The 6989-nt window shown below is 39.0% G+C and overlaps 2 protein-coding genes across 4 annotated transcripts in view; both read left to right on the top strand.

Annotated features, from left to right (window-relative positions):
• MRPS6 (mitochondrial ribosomal protein S6) overlaps positions 1–6989 on the top strand; it is a 66528-nt gene that overhangs the window by 15648 nt on the left and 43891 nt on the right. The gene's annotated exons all lie outside the window — the stretch shown is intronic.
• SLC5A3 (solute carrier family 5 member 3) overlaps positions 1–6989 on the top strand; it is a 41423-nt gene that overhangs the window by 16452 nt on the left and 17982 nt on the right. The window lies entirely within an intron of this gene.

Below are 6989 nucleotides of genomic sequence, written 5' to 3'. Positions count from 1 at the left end.
ATCAGACTCTTGGTCTGAGGGTCGTGAGTTCAAGCCCCACGGTGTGTGTAGAAATTACTTTTCAAAGTAAATAAAGCAGGATGAGAGACTGAGATGGCTAGGGCAGTTACTTTTGAGCAAAGACGTAAGTGAGAAAAAAGCAAGTTTTGTGAAAACCTGGGAGTGCTGAGTGTACCCTGCAGAGGGAACAGCAAATGTCAGGGCCCGTAGGTGTGTTTGGTGCGTTGTGAATAAAGGGGTGGCTGCTTCCTGTGTTTGTTGATATCGTGCAGTGGGCCAAGGGCCAAACTTTGGAGGTAGGTGAAGAGGTGAGGGCATTTCGTGAACTAGATGAGATTAAATGGTGATTGGGATCAGAGTTCTAGCATTTGAAATTGTTAAGTGGATTGATTTTAGATACATTTTTTTGAGGTAGACCCAACAGACCAGTGGACTGATGTGTGTGGCTTGAGAGAGACCGTGCAGCAGCAGTCAGTCAAGGATGACTGTTACTGACATCATAGGACTTGGGCAGTAGTGAGGATGGGTTCCCCATTCCTTGAGATGGGGAGGACTGACAGGAAGACGGGTCTGAGGGATATGAGCCAAGTTATTCACACTCCCAAACAAGGATAGGTGGCCTCCAAACTCCAGTCAGAACTGTGCCGCACAGATCTTACTAGGAGAACTCTTCCGTCCGATAGACGACCAGGTGTTGCCAGTTCTTTTAACCTGATGTCTTAAGGATGGAGGGTTTGGCAGGTGAAGGAAGCCTGGCTTGGGTAGTAGCTTGATAGAGCCCACGGTGACAAAGTCAGGTGGAGAAGGGACTAGATTTAATTTTTTATTCTCTGGTGAAAGGACTGATTAACAGTGCAGAGAGAATGAAGGCAGAAGCCTTGGCTCTGGATGGTGAGGAGGAGGATGAGCCCTGGTCTTACAGCTGACTCCATCTGCTCTAATTGTTTACTTACCTCCGTTTCTCCTTACACGTATCCGTTTACATGTGATCGTACATAAAGAGTTCAGTTGAATTTTTATCCTGTGTTGTTGTTGTCCATTTTGTAAACATTTGTCGTACGTACATATATACATCTCAGGTATTTTCTCTGCAGGCACAGATTTTTAAACATGGTCGATATGGAATGATCTTTTATTAATTGATACGGTTTATGTTTCTTCTATGAGTAAAGAAATGTTCTTGTCATTAAAGTTGGTATTGCCTAGTGATGACAAGGGCAGAAACTATTTCGACAGATGAATGTGAGTGCAGATCTTGATGTAAATACAAATAATAACTAACATGAGGCAAGTTATGCTACTTTTTGGATTCCGGTTTCTCATCTGTGAAACGGTCATTAATAACTGCTTGTCCCGTGATTGTTGTGAGGAGCACAGTCATGCACACAGCACTCTGGGTACAGTGTCTATATAAGGTGTTAGGACTTAGGTCAGTTAGTGTCATTTATCACTCACTTGTCTTTGACCGTCACCTCTTACAAGCAAACATAGGCGCTGCTGCTGTCTTATTTCATATTCTCATTTCTCTCAAGATTATTGGAGTTTGTTCCATATACGTGATGCGGTATCACCCACATAAACGTTGAGATTGGTGGTAATTTGAAAGTTGTCCCCATACCCAAAAGGTTTTCATCCTCTTGAGACTTTTAAAACAACAACGACAACAACAACAGTACAAAACATTGTGAGCCAGACTTCTGTAGCGATAGAAGCAGGTTACAATGAGTATATCTTGGGGAATGTGTGTATATGGATAAAATGATAAATCTGGTAGTTTATGATTTTTCTTAGGTGAATAAGATTTTATCTGAAGAAATGGTTTACTTACATGGGAAACCGTCCTCCTAAACCAATTCCCTCCCCCATACTTCGCTAAAAGTGGAGCTGTTCCCATCGGTAGGGGGTTGCTCGAGTGGGGCTCAGATCCCTGCCCACTCTGCCTCTCCTTCCACCCCTGGGATGATACACTGGGACTAGAAATCCCTAGAATACACTTTAAATGCCATTTGAATTCAGAATTTCATGCATTTCTTAGGTACTTTTAAAAATTTGAATAGGTAAGGTTGTAGGTATAATGGAAATGTTTTGCGGAGAGATTTTAAGGGCAAACTCCTTACGTGTTTTAGGGACTGTTCTATCATATGATTACATGTAGAGTTATCTTTAGCTCCACTTGTAATTTGAAATTGGCTGGAATTCATATCAGTTGTGTTAGGAACGCTTCTTTTGCTTTTCAAGTGTCACTGATAAACTGCTGCCAATACTCATTTCTACGTTTTTAGAAGAAGTGTGGGTTGAAGAAGGTCCTGTATGAGTACTCACATACTCTGTACCATGCACCATTAGTCTACTGGGCTAGTGGAGTTTGCTTTACTGAACCTTGAGTCAAGGTGACAAAAGTGAAAATGAGTTACGAAAAGTCCCTAAGAATTTTGTATAAATTTAGTTTGTGTTTTACTTGAAGTGATGTAAATAGGAACTAATTATTCATGATATGGTTGAGAGCCTCCTTGAAATATTTGTGGGAGAACTGCATATTTAATGTATTACTTTACCTAGTTCTTTTCTTTGTAAATAACTTTTGTGAAGAACCTAATATGCCTGTATTATAGTTGACAATTTAAAAGGAGTTGATATCATTTTTAGTCCACACAAGTTGTAGAAGGTAAAGAGACACTTACTGAGTGCCTGTTTGTTGTAGTGGGCAATATTCTGTTCTTTCTGTGTTAATTATTCCTTATCAAATCATTAGGAGCTAGTTGGTGATTTGATTTTACAGAGGAGACACTTGAGGCTGATAGAGATTACTTGCCTCCATCCTGCGTTTAGGAAGAAACAGCTTGGGCTCCAGCCCTTCAGTTTGTCTGCTTTCTTGATTACGCCGCTTATATACATGTAAGTTTTCAGAAGTGTCTGTGTTCTCTAACCCTGAATTTACTAGCTGTTACAGTGAGCATTTTTCCTTGGATCAGAATGTAAGCAAGACCCGGCAAGAGTACTATTAGTAGTGCTGGACTGGCCTGTTCAGGTGGTCCTTTGTGTGGTTTTTAAAGTGACTCCAAAGCTAAAATGATTGTTGTTTGGTCACTTTTAGTGTCACTGTATTCTACCCTTTGTTAGTCCCTTTGCTTCATTGAATTTGTTGTGATGTGGAGCCCTGATAGCTTTAGGAATTGTTTTTCTTGTTCTCTGTTGGTGACTTTATTTCTAGAGTGACTATATGTCCTGGATTTTATAGATTGTCCCAGAATAATTTCCTAGTTTGGAAGATAAATTATCTGGTCACCCTAGATACTAGGAAAGAGATGTTGGATTTGCTTATTATAATAATTATATTTTTATTCTATTACCTAATGGGAGGTTAATAGCTGATTTGATTTAATTTGGTGTTACCTGTTTTCCTCTTTTTAGTTCAAACACAGCAAATATTTAGGTATGCTTCTCTATTTAGATTAATTCTTCGGTTGTAATTTAATTCATCTAAACAGTACCAAAATGGTATTCTAATTTTGTGCAAAACTATCAACAAAACACTTTCTGAGAAAGAAGCTCTTTCCTCTGTGGGGGCTTCTGCTCTGTTTTACACTGACTCCCCTTGTGTTTTGAGATTTGGCTAAATTCATTATACTGCCCATCACCACTAGGGGACCACTTTATACATTCTACAAATAATACTCCTAGGATAGAAATACTTGTTTCCTTAAAAATTTACTACCAGGGAACCAACCCATATATTTATCATTCATGTACCTGTTTTATTACTTGTCTCACTTGATGGGATTTACCTGAACCAAGTAGCAGCTTTGTTCTAATAATATAAAAACATAAAAAGCTTCTTTTTGGCTGATGAAAAAATTTCTGCATGTATATTTTTTCTGAAAATAAAGGAATTCTGGTTAGTGTTCATTGTGTTTTTGTCATAGAAATATTTACTTCAAAGGAAAGAGAAAAATACGAAGAACTTATATTGTATATTCTGTTTGGAACCATTTTTAAGGAAGGCACAGTTTATTTCCTAACAGAGTAAAGTTCAAGGCTGTGACCATCTGTATTCATGACTGGACTGTAAAATTTAGCTGCATTGCATTATAGTATTTTATGTCGTTCTATAAACTAAGTTGACCTATTTTTGGTTTTGTTTGTTTTTCCTTTTCCAGTCTACTGGGTACTGGCCTCTGGATGTTTTTTGTTTAAATTGGAAAAATCTTAAGCCTGCCCACAGGCTGGTATGGTATCCGGTGAGATGGGGACTTGTTGGCGATGGCTTTTGAATGGTCTGAGGAGGCATAGGCAGACAGAGTTGAGCTAGTGTTTGGCCATTCTCTGCTACCTCTCCTGTGGGCAGAACATCTTTTCTCTAGCTTACTTGCTGTTGTAGAGAAGTTAGGGGTTAGACCAGGGTGAACATTTCCCCCTTCATCAGGGAGCAGAATGTGGTTTGGGTATCTGACTTGTATAGATTGTATTTGACAAGAAGAACAAGCATACTGCTATTAGCAGTGCTTACTAGTGATTTAGTGATTGTTCTGTTTCTGAGCACTTGGTTCTCTGAGCAAATAAGCTACTGGTGGGGGCTGCTACAGCACGTATTCTCCCCTCCCCTCCCAGCAAAAACCCCTGGATGTTTTGTTTGTCCCTTCTTGGGGGAAACACATGGTTGGTTGGTCAGCTACCGCCACGGAGAAGAGCAACACCTGAAAGGGCTGTTCTGATTTGTGAGTTAGGCTTTTCTGTGTAAGTTGAAACAGGCGGCTCGGTAGTTGAATGGTGGGGAGAGCTTTGTTGAAGGCAGGATTTCATAGCTACCAGCAACTATTTTCTTTGTAATTAAGGACCTGCCCCTTATACTGAAACCTTAAAGGTGCCCCCCGCCCTTTTAGAGAGAGAGCCTGCGTGAGCATGAGAGAGGGGTGGAGGGAGGTGGCGGGGTGGTGTGTGTGTGGAGAGAATCTTATTGACCTTGGGATCGTGACCTGAGCCAAAATCAAGAGTCAGACGCTTAACCGACTGAGCCACCGAGGCGCCCCTAAAGGTGCTCTTTTAAATAGTTAATGCTTATTAGTCATCTGATTATATTTTATAAAAAATTTAGGTCATTCTTCTTACATAATGTCCAAGGGTTCCTTTAGAAAGTTTTTGAGGTCACAGAACTAATGACCAGCTTCAAGATTTGGCAAGTATGAAGTGATACAAATCCCAACTGTTAGTGTATTTTATGCTTTTGTATGTGGGAGTTTTATTCAGTCATTATTGACACTGGCTTTTAGGAGGAAGGATTTTAATCAGTTTTCTAAGTATAATTATTATAGTGCTTCACGCTTAAAAAGGCATAAAGATGGGTTTAAGTAAGACATGTCTGTCTAGGCAGCATTATGAATAAGGCCTGATAACCTAACTTGGTAGAACATTTCTGTTTAGGCATTGTTTCCAGCTCCTTTCCTTGCCAGTGAGAGGTGTGTTTTTAAAAGTTTTTAAAGGGGCGCCTGGGTGGCTCAGTCGGTTAGGCGTCTGACTTCGGCTTGGGTCATGATCTCACGGTTCATGAGTTCAAGCCCCACGTTGGGCTCTGTGCTGACAGCTCAGACAGAGCCTGGAGCCTGCTTTGGATTCCGTGTCTCCCTCTCTCTCTGCTCCTCCCCCTGCCCATGCACGCGCATGCGCGCGCTCTCACAAAAATAAACAAACATTAAAAGGAAAAAAAAAGTTTTTAATACTGTGGTCTGTTTTGAACAGTTTTGGAAAGAAGTGGCTTTAGTATCATTAATAGGGTTTAAGTTTACTACTGATTTTTAAAGGAAGTTGCCTAGATTCATCAAAAAGCAACCTACTTTGTTGAGTATAGAAAAACATTTCACTTTGCGGTTGCTTTATCACAAAAGGAGAAATCACATTAGAAGTTGATGTGTGGAAGGCATTAGGTTGAATAACAAATTGTTCTTTATATTGATCTTTCAGCTACAGTTATAATTAACTTTGTAGATTTAGAATTTGTCTCTTTTTCCAGGAGAAAAATCGTCAGAGTCATGAACTTGATTTTAGGTGGATTTAAATGTCTGTTTTCCAGAGTGATTTTTTTCTTAATCCAGGACTGAAAAGTTATCTGATTGACTTAATTGAAGATAATTTATTATCTAATGGTTGATAAATGTTTGTTTTATTGAGGTTTGGAAGATATAATAATACTTTATTTTTTGGACTTTCAGAAATTTTTTCTTCCCCTCTCTACTCTCCTAGCTTTCTATACCCTTTAACGAGAAAGCATTATTAAAAGGAAAAAAAATACTCAACAAAATCATACCTTATGTCTGTGTGCCTTTATCTTCTCAGATTCTCTTGGAAATAATGCCTGATGAAAAAGAAGGCAAGGAAATTACCTTTTTGAACATTTTTCAAAAATCTTCTGATGTCCTCCTTTTAGCTAGCAAAAACAGTAAAATTTTAGGGTTTTTAAGTTGTATGTTCCTAATTTTTTTGCGTGGAATGTTTTGTTTTCCTTTAGGGCAGGAGTCCTTTCACAATTTCTACATTGCTGTATAACTACCACAGATAGACATTTGTGGGGATTTAGGAAAATTTTATTATAATAAATTTGCATAGACTAAGTGATACTTAATTTGGGGGTAGATGATAACATCCAGTAAACTCTACCTGCCTGTTCCATCCTGGACCGTAACTGGCTATAAGAAGTGCATTGTTCAGGATGTAAAGCATTTGAAGATTTATTCTGGTGCCCTTATGAATAATTAGTGTTTTTCTCCCTTGCTCCTTTAAGGTGCTTTAATTAAGATCTTGGTGTCTCTTCCAGTCTGAGACGATCACAGTAAGACAAGAAAAGGCAATGTCATGGTAGGCAGTTCTTAGTTGCTAGAGAAGTTAGGCCACTTAGTTATCAGGTTGATGAATTTTTGTTCTTAGTTCAAAATGATAAATATTCTCATGACTTTTAAGTATCAGATGTGCTAGTATAGTTCTTTCCTCTGGAACTGAAG

The sequence above is a fragment of the Panthera onca genome, chromosome C2, assembly GCF_046562875.1.
Source record: "Panthera onca isolate mPanOnc1 chromosome C2, mPanOnc1 haplotype 2, whole genome shotgun sequence".
NCBI lineage: Eukaryota > Metazoa > Chordata > Mammalia > Carnivora > Felidae > Panthera > Panthera onca.
Note: the sequence above shows the minus strand (reverse complement) of the source record. Positions and strands in the feature narration are given on the sequence as shown.